Source organism: Eucyclogobius newberryi, unplaced genomic scaffold, assembly GCF_026437365.1.
Source record: "Eucyclogobius newberryi isolate DKJ021-1_F unplaced genomic scaffold, fEucNew1.0.hap1 SCAF_3, whole genome shotgun sequence".
Lineage (NCBI taxonomy): Eukaryota > Metazoa > Chordata > Actinopteri > Gobiiformes > Gobiidae > Eucyclogobius > Eucyclogobius newberryi.
The window spans coordinates 4,461,536-4,477,320 of NW_027315945.1; positions in this window are offsets into that span (position 1 = coordinate 4,461,536).

Consider the following 15,785-nt stretch of genomic DNA (forward strand, 5'->3'; position numbering starts at 1 on the left):
ATCTCATTTTCTCTGTAAATGCACTGTTCTCAAACGCCTATAATGATTTCTGGACGTGCATGAAACGTAAAAAAAAAAAAGTATAATGAAATAGCAAAGCGAGACTTATTGTACATCATTATTGGCAGTCCAGTCTCTGCGGGGTTGGCAGGGCAGGGTCGGGCAGGGCAGGGTAGGGTAGGACATGACTGGACGCAGGGAGAAGAGGCTGGCACGTGGATCCTTCGTGGGACGGGGGATTTTCACTTTAAGAGCTGTTCTAGTTACTCATAGAAGAATTGTGTGCTTTTCAATACCGTACTTTCCGGACTATAAGTCGCACCAGCCAAAAAATGCATAATAGAGAAGAAAAAAACAAATAAAAGTCGCACTGGAGAATGAAATACAGTTGCAAGTTTAAAAAAAAAAAAATGATATCACATATAAGTTACTCCGGAGTATAAGTATAAGTCGCACCCCGGCCAAAACTATGAAAAAAGGTGCAACTTATAGTCCGGAAAATACGATAATGACATTATTTTAAAGGACAAATATTATGCATTATTTCTATTGTTATCAGCCTTTAAACATGCTCTTGGGTAGCTTTGTTTTGGCATCACATGGTTTAGAACAGGGGTGTCCAAACTTTTTTTCACCGGGGCCGCGTTTTGAAACTTATACGGAGCAGAGGGCCACAAACAAACTGACTATGTCAAACTTGTCAAATGAAATTTTGTATTAGACATAGTTTCGATGCCTCCACACCTTTAGTAAGACTTGGAACATTAATATTAGGTCGGTATAACATCAAAATGCCTTGCTCTAATTTTACAGTAAGAAGTACTACTTTTTGTTGTTTGGACCAACTTAGCAGGAAGCCAGAGGGCCAACAAAAATTGGTCTGTGGGCCGCATTTGGCCCCCTGGCCGTAGTTTGGACATGTCTGTTTTAGAACCAAAAAAACAAATTTTCCACGCTAAGAACTGACCTTTGGGCTCCATCTATTGGCTGCATAGAGAATTATATAGGAGAGGGAAACAAACGCTACCGTTCCCCTGATGTGCTAATGTCAGCACGCAGTTGTAATGATTGTGATTTCAGGCAAACATGCTCAAAACAAGTCTGGTGATGATTTATGGACTAAAACAGCACACAGACACTCAGAGGGCAGACGCCTGTGTGAATGAACCTGAAGCTGAAAAACATGTCAAACATGACGTGCCAAACATTTGTCAAAGGGTTTGTGAGAGAAAGGAACTAGTTAGATAGATGTATTACATTTTTGACAATCAGGTCACGCTTTATGTTTAGCTGGCTGTGAGTGTGGGACCGCGAGGGTCAGACTTCTGCTCCAGCGCGAGTCTGCTGCCTGTCTGCGGCGAGTGTTTGTGTGTGGGTTTAAGTGTCTGCGCGTAGACAGGAGGGCCAGAGCGATCCCACCCAGCAGCTGTGGCAATATCTCCAATATTGACTCTCCTCCGCTGAGTGCAGGAGCCTTTGAGGAGCCATCAAACACGTGGAGATGGTCGCGCCGCGCTCTTGCTAAGCCGTGCGCTTTTATTTGCGGAGAAGAATACCTTCTGTTGCTCGGATTTGCAAGCCATTTCATTCTCATCCATCTGTCTTTAAGGTGAGGAAGAGAGAGGAGCTGAGCGTTTGTTTGTGCGTTTGCATTGTGCTTGATGCAATGTAGGTCAGCGTTCTGCGGCGCACCAGATAAGACGCGGCGAACAAGTGGCGTGTGTACTTACAAGCAAATATCTGTCAAAATGGCAATTGACAGATCTACAAGAGCTGTTTCTCTGTCGCACACGCTTTTCATTCAATTTTGTTTTGCTTTTTTTTGGCCGTCAAAGTGTTTCCTTCGTCATTAGCATTTTTGGAAAGCGAGGCCAGCGATTTGAGCCTATCTGCCTTCACTGCTGCAGAGGTGCCGGGCCGAGCAGGTTGTTATCTGTCCACTACAGAGGGGCAGCTGTGTGCTCAATGGATTGGGAGATTTTTAAAGGCAGATGAGGGAGAGGGGAAGAATCAGGTATATGGAGCACAACCGTCTCTGTAAATGCACTGTTCTCAAACGCGTATACAATTTCTGGACGTGCATGAAACGTTTAAAAAAAAGTGTAATGAAATAGCAAAGCGAGACTTATTGTGCATCGTTATTGGCAGTCCAGTCCCTGCGAAGTTGGCAGGGCAGGGACGGGCAGGACAGGGTCGGGCAGGACATGACTGGACGCAGGGAGAAGAGGCTGGCACGTGGATCCTGTCTATAGCTTCGTGGGACGGGGGATTCCAAAAGGGTTCAGGCCTGTGGAGGAATCTGGGTAAGGGAAGAGGGTGCTGGGACAAGTGCGGGGTGGGGCCGGGGCGGGGCCGGGGCCGGGCCGGGGGCCGCTGCAGGGTGCACAGAGATGTAAGATCTTACTCAACTGCATAAACAAAGTAAGTCAAAAGGTTTGAGCAGATTAATTTAACGTGAGACACTGCTGATAAATAAAAATGGAAATTTCTGTAGTTTACTCACATAAATGCAAGAAAAATATGTGTAAAAATCGAAATGATCATATTAAAAAAAAAATGGGCTCTGGAAAGTGAAACCTTGTCAAAACATGCACTTACACAACTCCAGATACATATCTGATCAATTGTAACTCGCTGGGTTGATTGGCAAATTGGCAGCTTGTGCCAGTCTGTCCTAGGGCAGCTGTGGCTGCAGTTGAACAAACCATGTGTTGTGAGAAAGCATTTGGGTTGAAAAGGGTTAAAAGGGGTTTGTTGTACTAATGTCTCATGTATTTCTAGTCTGACTTCATATGTGTAATAAGTCATTTCTCTGAGGCTTTATATTTGTGAATACAACATCCAGCAGGGGGCGCACACTGGATCAAAGGAAAAAACAAAAAAACATAATTTGGTGAAACTAAAGTTATTCAGCTTCAGAGAGAAGAGAACAAGAATCCAGAGAAGGAGCAATTCAATATTCATATGTTTATCGAAGTATGAAGTTGCATGGTGAAATAGTACCTGTGGTAAACAGTTCCCTCTGAAATGCAAGGACATATTACACATAAAGAACACAAGGTTCTGACATGCATTTAGAAAAAACAAAAGTATTGGCATATTTATTTATTTGTCAATTAATAACTTTTGTGTAAATTAGATGAGATTTGTTTCTTATTTACGGTTTGGTTTCTAGGTAACAATGATCAAATTACCTTTTCTCATGTCACATCTGCTGCCAATGTATACAGTGTATAAACATCATGGAAACATTCACATCTATGTCTACATACTTCTACATTTTTAACAAAATCCTACATTTAATTATGTTAATAACTAAAGTTTTTGGACACACACTGTGCATTATTTGTTCATTTCCTTTAAACGTGTAATGTATAATGTATGTATTGAAAAGCACACGTGAATTTCTCTCTGTCAGGAGATTCCCTCATCAGGATTGGTGTTAGCACTCAATCTACTGGCAGCAGAGGGAATTACCATGGGGTAATAAACAAAAGCTAGCTTGTAATGTAATGATTTGAGACAGAAATGCTCAGGATGAGTCTGTGATAATTTATGGACTTAAAGGTTGAATAGAGGATTTTTGTCGCACAATCTGAGTCACACATTCTCGTGGCGTGGACAGCCGAGTAGTTCTCTCACATGTCGATCATTCCCTGCGTGCTACTACACACCTGCAGCCTCGTTCCCAGGATAGCAGCACGTTCCCCTGGCAGCGCATGCGTGGTTGATATGACGGTGTGTGTTTAGCAAAGCGAGCAGCGAGTTCCTTCAGTGTAGCTCAGCGCTTCGGACCGCCAAGTACAAAAATGGCTGAGGGACGACAGAGAAAGACTGTCTATGAGCTGCTCAGACGAGATGGAAATCTGCGGAGACGAGAGATCCAGTCATGCTAATAAACAAACGCACGTGTAGCAGCGGCGCTGTAGTTCGCTCATGCACCAGCTTTGATAGAAGGTGAACAGCAGGGTGAGTGTGCACATGCATATTTTTAAAAAGGGTCTGTCGGCTATTTTTCATGATGGGAAAAATATTCTCTATTCAACCTTTAAAAACAGGACAGGAGACCTCCAGATCTCTACCTTTGACATCAAAAACAGGGAAATTAGATGTTGGTGAGGCTCAGAGAAGGAGCAGAGAAGACAAGCTCATAACAGGATTAATAAAACAAAAAAGTGAATGAAGCTTGAACTCAGAACATGGTTAAAGGAGAGGAAAAAGTCCTTCAAACATACATAAATGAAACAGAACAAGTATATTTGAGCGGGAAAGCATTACCAATAGTAACGTGTGTTTTCTTCTAATAAGACACTTGACGTCTGATGTCATATGTCTCTTATCAGATGTTGTTCTCAGGCGGGGTCAGTTTGGGGGTTCGTTAGGGTTAACCCTCAATCAGACTGACCACACCAGAATATTGATAGTTTATTGCTAAATTAAAGTCAGGACAAAGACAGACAAACATGTTTGATTGCTTCCACAGTTGCTTTCGTGCGTACGTGCTTTTCGCTCTCACCGTTCATGTTAGATGGCGGTCAGCTCTCTCAGATGAGATACCCACACACAGGAGCCGTCAGTCACTCCGCCTGCCTGATCCGTGCCCATCGCAGGCTCCTCACTCAAACACATAATTAGCGGTTCTGTTTCGCGCTAATTGTCGCTCACTTAATTGCTTATCGTGTAGCTGAGATGGTATAGCGCTCTGCCACCCCCAGACTGGTCCATACGTTAGCTGCACTTATCCACAAACACGAGGGAGGGAGGAGAGAGAGGAGAGAGAGGGGCAGGTGTGCCAGAGGATTTGCCTCTTGAGTAACTGTCATGTCGATATGTGATAAAGAGCATTATGACTGTCTTTGAGTAAATATCAGCCTGGCAGCAGTGATTAACGGTAAAAACACATTAAAGAAGACAAATTGTGCTTTTTGTCAGCTACAGTTATAACTTATGGGACTTTAGGACCAGTATTTTATATTTTGGACATTTTAAATCACAATATTGATTTATTAAAAAACACACTAAAAAGCAACGTTGTCTCAGCTTCAGTGTTGGGTACTACTAAACACTTTTTTTAATTATTATTTTGTATTACATAAGTTTCTGTCGTGGTTTATGATTCATATCTTTGGGCATAAAACAAAAACTGACACTCCACGCAGGGGTTTGGTAGGACCTCTATTTTAGCCCAGGAAATGTAGGTTGTGGAGCGGCCTACTTTCACAAAGAACGGTCCCTTCCCTTTCACTTACATTTTCACTCATTGTGAATCCAAGTAAAAACAGTCCCACCTTTAGTGGACGCACAGACCTCAGAAAGAAAGAGCTGCTGTTAGTTCTGTTGCTTTAGTTGTTCTGCTACACTGCCAACCACAAAATACACTACTTTTATTCACAATATTTAGCTTTTATGTCATTTTAACATTTCGATGGGGCTGTTGTTATCATGTCTGCTCCATGGTTGTGCCTTGTACTTGGTGAAACACCCATAAGGGTCAGATAAATGATAAAGCACTAAATAAATCCAGTGTAATAAAGACAAATGATGCGGGAAAATTGTCGTATCCATGAGCAGATCAGACCACATGTCCTCACGTGCAGCGCGTAACCGCAAACACCGCACACTGGACCTATCCTCCCGCCCACTTTCTGCATGCGGCCAATCAAATATAAACAACCAATGACACAGCGGGGAGAGAACCAGCAGCCAATCAGAGATAGAGAAGAGCTAACAAACAGCCAAAGCAGCCAATCAGTGGTCAGGTAAAGGTTTAGAGCAGAGGGTTCCGAACAAAAAATATGACAAAAAGAATAACAAATACATGCAGACAACTGGATGGTGGAGTTGAGGAGAAGAAGAAGGTGGAGCAGCTTCAAACATGTTTTGTCTCATCCTTCTCGCTGCAGCTCGGTGCATCTTTGGCTCCATCCTTAGCCAATCACAAAGGTTTGGACAATAACATATACAAACCGTTCACTCAAATTACTTCAACCATCTGTGATCTTATTATATTACATTATTATGATTTTGTTTCACTTTTTTTATCACAACATTACAACACAGGTGTATCATGAATTATGACTGTAGATTATCATTGTGTGGTTGTTGTACGTATTTATTATCATATAATTAATCTACATCTAAGCTATTTGACCATCTCAACAAAGGATATTACTAGATCATGAATCAGTCTGGTGAAAGAACGCAATACTGTTTATCTGAAGCACAGTAGCATCCACTTGTGTGCAGATGATGTGATTCCATGTACGAGGGCCGTCTGCTGCACAAGCCATTTATAATACCCAAGTGAATTTTCACTCCGTCCAAATTGTGTTGATTTAAAATTCTTAATGAATTCAAATAAAACTAAATGTATGCTGTTCTCAAAAGGCTCAAGTGACTCAAATGTATGAAAAGTACTTGGGCATCTGGATTGATGATTGAATGTACAGGCTACATTCTCTCAGTGCTGGGGTATGATGATATTCTATATATATATATATATATATATATATATATATATATATATATATATATATATATATATATATATATATATATATATATATATATATATATATATATATATATATATACAATACTACATATATATATATATATATATATATATATATATATATGTAGTATTTTTTGTGGTTTTTTTAATCTTTTCCTGATAAGGGTTTATTTTGATCTTAAATTAATAAAAAATAAATACGCTCTTTTTTTTGGAAGGTTTTGTTTCACTAACTGGGCTGTACGGAATATGAGATATAAAATTATCTTTTGTAAAAACAACAGGTTTAAAACATATTCATTTCTCCGTCTATTCAATGAATCAACACATGGACTGACTCTGCAGCGTGTCGAGGGACTTTGTGTCAGATATTATCTTCTTTACTTTGTTCTGTATCTTATGTCATGTCTTGTTTATATATTAATGCTTGCGTCCTCTGCTCCAGTCCAAATCTCTCCATTCGCACACAATTAATAAAGACACCTGAAACCTGAAATGAGAAACAACGGAACTCAAGTGTAAAACTGCCTGACTGCAGGTGTGCACAAGTGATTCAATCGAACGCGCCCTGTTACACTGACCTCAGCACCGGCATGAATCTGAGCAGCGTTCATCAAATACATGACAATAGAAACAAAAAATACATACATTTAACCATTTAATGAAAAAGAAGCTTGAAAAATGACTTATGCTAACAGTATGCAGGGGACAGGGACACAGAGGCTCTTCTTTGATTGGAACATCTGCGGCTGATCTGTGGGGGGGGGGGGGGGGAGTGGGCGTCCGCACCTGCCGGTTCAATGCTCATCGCAAAGCTTATTATTTCACATAAAGCTCCTTTGTGATGACGTGCGTCCAATAGCGTGCGGTCTATAGGCGCCCTACGGTTACGAGCAGAACGCTGGTTATTTAAAGTGTCACTTTTCAATCGGGGATTCTGTCGCCTGCTCGTCTCCGTGGAGACTGTACCGCTTCATCTGCGTGTACCTTAGTACCTTCACTGAGTCAAGCTTGAGACACCACCAGGCCAAGTTACAAGTCAGGTCTGTGAAGTGTGCTCACAATCCAATGCACTTTATTCATAGAGCACTTTCAAAACAACAAAGTGCAGCGCACAAGTAAAAACATTCATTTGTATCAGACAAAATGGCCCCAAATTAAGAAAGACATATGTTTTTTTTAATCTGAAAAAGCGATAGAATGGGAGCTCATTCCGGAGTCACTGAAAAAGCCCAATCGCCTGTAGATTTTCTCTTAATCTGAAGGGGTTTTCACACCTACAACCATTCGGTTCGCTTAAAGTGCTCTCAAGTTTGGAACACCTACTCGTACAGATTGTTGGGGCGGATGTGAAATCCGTTTGTTTTGGTCTGGACTAAGAACTGTACCAGGAGCTGTTGGCGCGGTAACACGCCGAGGTCAGTACGCTTTGCTTTAGATGTGAACACAACCAACCTCAATCTGGCCAAACTTGTATTTTTTGATCCAAACAAGCTTCATTGCACTGGACACAAACAAACCAGTGTGACCATCAATCCGGGAGAAATAGAGCTGGAGAATTACAGTGAAGACGGAATGATGAATCTCTGTAAATACATATAATTAGACAGAACTGTATCACAGTGTCGTCTTTGATTTTAACTGTTCATCTTAAGGCTTTATTTAAATCAGCTTGGGCAGAATGTCTGATGTATACAACATATCATGTATATTTATACGATCATCTATTGACGTCATGACACAAAGTTTACACTAAGTACGTGAATGTAATCAGTCCTTCACTAATTATTTACTGAATGTGGTTTTTGGGACAGTTATCATTTATTTAACTAAATTATTAATTGGGCTTTTACCTTTGGTCAACACGTACACAGTTTTATGAAGGCAAATGATTTTCACATAACAGATCATGTTACATGATCATCATGTTCCATGATACATGTTCACAATGTGTTCAGGCTTGGGTCAGTGTAAAGAAGTATTCACTTCTTTCACATTTTGTTAGTCTTATTCCAAAATAAATAAAATTCATTATTTGCCTCAAAATTCTACAAACAATACCCATAATGACAACGTGAACGAAACTTGTTAGAATTCTTTGCAAGTGTCTTTCAACTTGTATTTGTCCCTAATTACAGCCTGAAGTTTTTTTGAGTTTAATGCTACAAGCTCACGACATATTAATGGGCAGTTTCTTCCACTCTTCTTCACAGAACTTCTCCAGCTCCATCAGGTTGGATGGTGAGCTTCAGTTCACAGCTGTTTTCAGATCTCTCCAGAGATGTTCAGTTGGGTTCACGTCTGGGCTCTGGGCCTCTCAAGGACATTCACAGAGTTGTGCTGTAGCCACTCTTTTGTTCTCCTGGCTGTGTGCTTAGGGTCATTGTCTTGTTGGAAGATGAACCTTCACCCCAGCCTGAGGTCCAGAGCCTCTGGAGCAGGTTTTCATCATGGATGTCTCTGTAACTGCTGCATTCATCTTTCTGTTGACCCTGACTAGTCTCCCAGTTCCTGAAAAATATCCCCACAGCCTGATGCTGCCTCCACACACTGGAGGGTTCTTGGTCACATCCCTGACTAAGACCCTTCTCCCCCGATTGCTCAGTTTGGCCGGGTTCAGCTCTAGAAGAGTTCGACAGACTAAATGGGACATTTCCTTTGGCTTCTGTCTGTCATGATTTATCTTTTGTTGTTCTGTGGGTGTAATCCCTCATTCTTCCAGGAGAGTTCTATTGTAGAAAAAGATTCAGTTGTATCATCTGGGGGAAAAAAACAAGACATTTCGACTCCCATCCAACAGTAATTCTCAATCTGCGAATCGAGTCTGGGAACTCAGATTTTTATGCTTCTCACCGGACGGGGCCTCCTGATAAAGGGAGTATTTGGTTTCACTTGAGACTACCCTCTCTGTTAACTATCAGCCCTGTAATGGGCTATCTACCTCCCATTGTAAACTGACTTTGACTCCCTCCTCACTGAGTACCTGATTAGCATCAGAATGCCCTCGGCATCTACCGCTCCAGGGTTTCAAGACAATATTACATACGACTGGAAGTTTGAATCTCAAACCTCCATGTCTGTTTGAACAGATGAATATCGGCGTTCCCAGACTCGATTCACAGATTTAGAATGACTCTTGGATGGGAGTCGAAACGTCAGTGTCCAGATGATACAACTGAATATTTTGTTGTTCTGTTTTTGTTGGATGTCTACATACTTTCGTCTTTTCTCTCTGGCCTTGTTCTTATTCTCTGTTTTTGTATTAAATATGCTTATAACTTGGAAAAATAAAACAAATTAAATTGAAAAAAAAGAAGAAGCAAAACATTATTTTTGAAATTATTTATTATTATTTAAATTAAATTATTTTTGATCACCCAAAATCTAACAGCATAGGGTAAAAAGAGACATCTAACAGTAAGAACATACATGATACAGTGTCAATGTGTGAGTTATTCTGACACTTTGGTCACGGAGAGAAGGAATAAGACACTAAATCACTTTGGTAATGTTTAATGGAGTCAAAAGTGAAAAATATATACCAACACTAAAACATGCAGTGCTGTAATGTCTGTCCGCACAGACAATAGGAAGGGAAAGGCAGTGGCTCAAACCACCGACGTTCACGACAAATCATGAATTGTCTTTTTTCAAACGCTTTCCTTGCTTTGTTTATATGCAGAAACATTTGCATAGAATTACTTTTGTGACTTTGTGAAGAGTATATTATGGATATTACAGATATTGTGCCAAATGACAATGAAAACACAAGACATTTTTATTTCATCTCATCTCGATGTTTATTCTGCTCCATCCACACAGAAAAAAACTTCCCATTGTTTAGCTCTGATTGTGTGTAATGACAACCATTTCAGGTGTCGAATTGAAATCTTTTCAGTTGGCTTGGAATCCTTTACTGTGTGGCTGAACGCTTTGATGGATGCTACATTTCAATGCCACGTGAATGCGACTGGAGCATTACATGTCTATTGCCTTTGTTCTTCACACAACGAGAGCTCTGGACAATTATCGGTTGAGTGGCATCAGCCTTGCTCGGGAAAATTACGTTTGTTTAGAATTTCCCTCAATTAATGTTTCAAATTTTAAAACTTTAGCAATCATAAAAGTTTGATCTTCAAGCAAGATCTGAAAAAAAGTTGAAATCTAGACAATTATGTGTCACAAAATGCAATTTTAAGAAGGAAGTACTAAAGTAGCAGATATTAATAGTTGCACTATATGACTTTTGTGGTTGTCCCAAGGGAGATTCAGTGTGTTCCCTCATTTGTTCAGGAGTGATCCATAGAAGAAAAGGCTTGAGCCACGTGCACCAGCTCGTCATACGTAAAGTCAGTCTCAAGTCTTATGTAGTGAATTAAGTTAGTGCTGAGTGTGCCAGCTCGAATTAAGACCAGTCAATTGTCAATTCTATGAACGTGACTAGACAGAATAGGGAGGCGTCCTGAGCCTCTACTCCGAGCTTCTCCCGTGTGACTGACCCCGAGCCCGTTGCAGTGGCCGCTGGCTTTCTAAATATTTTAAAGCGAAAAGAGGAACTCAGACCGTACGGCGAGCACTGTGGTCGTCCTGCCAGAGGCGCTTCCAATTCTTTCCGTTGGATTGAATCGACGGAGGAGCCCGACGCAAGCCTTTTCCCTATATTTCTGATTAGTTTCCACGTGCAGCACTTGGTCTCACGAGTGTGCGATCAAAGCCTGTGACCGCACAGTAGCGCTTCATGTGAGCTGCACTCTGGAAGGACACTGCTCCAAAACAGCAGTCTGAGCGAAGGGTGAACTCCTCATCTCTTTTCTGCCGAGGAAACTCATTTCCACCGCTTGAATCCACCACATTGTCCTTTCAGTCATTACTCAAAGCAACTGAAGGGTGGTCAACATTTATCTGATTAGCACTGTCTTTTAAACCTGATATGGGCGCCTCCCTGGGGAGGTGTTTCAGGCATGTCCCACTGGGAGGAGGCCCCGGGGAAGACCCAGGACACGCTGAAGGGACTATGTCTCTCGGCTGGCCTGGGAACGCCTCAGGATCGCCCCGGAGGAGCTGGAGGAAGTGTCTGGAGAAACAAACGCACGTGTGTGTTGTATCAGTCCGCACGGGGGAGTGGCATGTGCACGGGGGAGTGGCATGAGCACGGGGGAGTGGCATGTGCACGGGGGAGTGGCATGAGCACGGGGGAGTGGCATGTGCACGGGGGAGTGGCATGTGCACGGGGGAGTGGCATGTGCACGGGGGAGTGGCATGTGCACGGGGGAGTGGCATGTGCACTTCCGCCTGAGTTCTCAAATCGCCGAAAAATCGTCCTTTGCGCCTTTAAATGTGACCAGTCGTGACATTTTACTAGATCCATGAGTGACACTTGAAGTTGCATCCAACGTGCACTTTGGGTATGTCCCGGTCAGTCTGGTGTGAGTCCGGTCAGTCTGGTGTGAGTCCGGTCAGTCTAGTGTGAGTCTGGTCAGTCTGGTGTGAGCCCGGTCAGTCTGGTGTGAGTCCGGTCAGTCTGGTGTGAGCCCGGTCAGTCTGGTGTGAGTCCGGTCAGTCTGGTGTGAGTCCGGTCAGTCTGGTGTGAGCCCGGTCAGTCTGGTGTGAGCCCGGTCAGTCTGGTGTGAGTCCGGTCAGTCTGGTGTGAGTCCGGTCAGTCTGGTGTGAGTCCGGTCAGTCTGGTGTGAGTCCGGTCAGTCTGGTGTGAGCCCGGTGTGAGTCCGGTCAGTCTGGCGTGAGCCCGGTCAGTCAGTCTGGTGTGAGCCCGGTCAGTCTGGTGTGAGTCCGGTCAGTCTGGTGTGAGCCCGGTCAGTCTGGTGTGAGTCCGGTCAGTCTGGTGTGAGTCCGGTCAGTCTGGCGTGAGCCCGGTCAGTCAGTCTGGTGTGAGCCCGGTCAGTCTGGTGTGAGTCCGGTCAGTCTGGTGTGAGCCCGGTCAGTCTGGTGTGAGCCCGGTCAGTCTGGTGTGAGTCCGGTCAGTCTGGTGTGAGTCCGGTCAGTCTGGTGTGAGTCCGGTCAGTCTGGTGTGAGTCCGGTCAGTCTGGTGTGTGCCCGGTGTGAGTCCGGTCAGTCTGGTGTGAGTCCGGTCAGTCTGGTGTGAGTCCGGTCAGTCTGGCGTGAGCCCGGTCAGTCAGTCTGGTGTGAGCCCGGTCAGTCTGGTGTGAGTCCGGTCAGTCTGGTGTGAGTCCGGTCAGTCAGTCTGGTGTGAGCCCGGTCAGTCTGGTGTGAGTCCGGTCAGTCTGGTGTGAGTCCGGTCAGTCTGGTGTGAGCCCGGTCAGTCTGGTGTGAGTCCGGTCAGTCAGTCTGGTGTGAGCCCGGTCAGTCTGGTGTGAGTCCGGTCAGTCTGGTGTGAGTCCGGTCAGTCTGGTGTGAGTCCGGTCAGTCTGGTGTGAGTCCGGTCAGTCTGGCGTGAGCCCGGTCAGTCAGTCTGGTGTGAGCCCGGTCAGTCTGGTGTGAGTCCGGTCAGTCTGGTGTGAGCCCGGTCAGTCTGGTGTGAGCCCGGTCAGTCTGGTGTGAGTCCGGTCAGTCTGGTGTGAGTCCGGTCAGTCTGGTGTGAGCCCGGTCAGTCTGGTGTGAGCCCGGTCAGTCTGGTGTGAGCCCGGTCAGTCTTGGCCAGGACTCTCTTGTAAAAGAGATCTCCTAATCTCATTGTTCTTTCTTGGTCTAAAAAACGTGAAAGCAAACAATAATACAATCTCCAGTGTCCTCCTCCTTTTCCCAGCAGTCCACCCACTCTCCATCGTCCCCTGCTGGGAGTACAGTGTTGTTACAGTAAACATGCTTCGCGAGGGGCTGGCTGTATAAACCATCACTTAGCCCCAGCGAGAGCCCCCCCGTGTTTGAGGAGTTACTCAAACATTTGCAAAGACAATAACTCCAGTAAATCTAGCAGGATGCCTCATATTTACCCGGGCCCCTCCTCCTCCTCGCCCTCCTCCTCCTCCTCGTCCTCTGCAGGCTGGAGCGCGGCAGCTGAGGGCAGGCTGCAGACGTACGCCAGCTCCCAGTGGGTGATAGATCTGCACATCAGGCCCTGCTTTGGCAAATATGATTGTGTTGCTGATGGAGAGTGTTTTTAAATGAGGAGATGTACTTAATGTGAGCCGTACAGAGCTCACCTAATGCTCTTTGTTTGTGGAGGTATTCGTCATTAACTCGGATTATTGTGCTGATGAAATGAAAAAGGCTGAGGTCGCTCAATTGGTTGCAGTCATATTCTGTGTTGGTAGATTTGATTTCTCCTTGGGTTTTATGGGTGGTTTCGTCCTGATAATTAAATGTCACAAGCTTGTCTTGTTACACATTTTCACTACTTTTACAACTACCATGATTGAAATATTTCACCATAGATTTTTGGTGATGATGAGAAGACTTTGCAGGATTAGCCACTACCTTACCTTTGAAGTATGACCCGTCCTTTTATCTCAATTGGAGAATCAGAGTGGAGGTTTAGACTCTTGGACAGGGCTATTCAACATCAGGCACGGGGACAAAATCAGGCTCTCCAAGTGATTTAATCTGGCCCTCGACCCATCTTCCTAACATTAAACCAAACAAATTTACTATATACTATTCTACTAGTTTACTATTTTAGTTCTGGGTCAGCACTAGTTTAGACCTTGTTGGGTCTTGGTTTAGGCCATTTTTAATTCTGCTTTAGACCTGTTTAGATTCTGCGTTAATCCTGGTTCCGACCTGGTTGGTTCTGGAAATGTTTGTTATTTCAGTAGAAGTCCAGCCCCGGTCCAGACTCCTCGGCCCTTCAAAAATTCTTGACCTCTGGAAATAAATAGCCTTGGTATAGGAGCTGTGATATGAAGCGAAGGCCAGTGTCCTGGAGAGTGTAGAGTCTGCTCCTCTTTGTGTCTCACACACACAGAACACAATAAAAGTGACAAATTATTTTTTAACTATCTTTGTAAGTGGTTAGTTTAAACTTTTCAAGCCTCTTTACAGGTGAAACCGTGAACTCATTGTCAACAAGTCAGTTTTCCGTCTGCATGCAGTGAAAACATCTCACTCTATTATAAATGTATACTTTAAGTATTTTGGCTGAAATACACTTCACTGCACCAGCAGGTAGTTCTTTATCCTTTAGACTGACCTGCTGCGCTGCTTCAGTGAGCCGGGCTCCAAAGTGTCCAAAGACAAAGGTTCCTGGTGGCTGGTCTTGACCAGTTCTTCTGACCCTTAACACTCAGGTGATTGGGACAAACTCGACATAACACAAAAACTGACACCTGGGGTCTCGTTTACAAAATGGGGTCCAAACGGTATGTACGTGATGTTCCACAAGGGATTGTGCGGTTGTGTCCTGAAATTCTGCACCTCGCGTACAGACTTTACAGAGACAAAGCAGAAGGTGATCTGTGCTCAGAGAAGAGAGAAAGAGCCAGTTTGGGGAAGTGTTGATTTAGAGCGCACTGCACTGCATTTAGATCCCTTTACTTTATTTCTGCAAGATATGTAAGATAATAGCCTATTACTCATTTACCGTAAGTGGAAAATTACGAGTGTGTTTTGGATGCATGTTCAAAAACCTCTGCGCACATGCTGGACATGCACACACACAAGCCGCATTGGGTATTGCCAATACCCTCGCAATATGATACGTATCCCAATATATTTTTGAAAAAAGGGTCTTGAAAATTTACCAAATGCGTAATGTTTTTACTCTGGATAAGAAAATGTATGAAATGTCATGTTTATCCACAAAACGCTTAATTATAAATCCATTCTGCTCTAATAATTTCAGACATCCAACTGATCCAAATAGAAATATAAGGAGCACATTCTAGTAAAGTATTGTATGTTTCATGGTCTGAACCTGCTGCAGCAGCATCTTCTGCACAGATCAGTGTCTGATCAGGTCCACAGCTCCTTCTCACCTCGACCCAGAGGAGCAGATCAAAAGTACTATTCCACCTCGTTTAAAGCCTAAGGGCTTAAAAAAAAAGAAAAAAAAATTATGTTTTTATTTTATTTTTTAAATAAAAAAAATCTCGATACTGTGACTTGATACGGAGTTCGTGACAATATATCACCGTATCGATATTTTGAACACAACCCCAATGTCCTGCCGGTCCTGTGCCCCTCTGGCCCACTGCTCGTATGTCACACACTGCAGCGTGGGTTGTGGTTTTGAGAGCGTTAAGGCCCAGTTAAGCGCAGATAAATACAGGCTAAAGGCCATTGCATTTTGACACTACTTCTCTATTACTGTTTTGTAAAGTCTCTGGATGTCATAAGACTGTCTTGACTGACGCGTCTC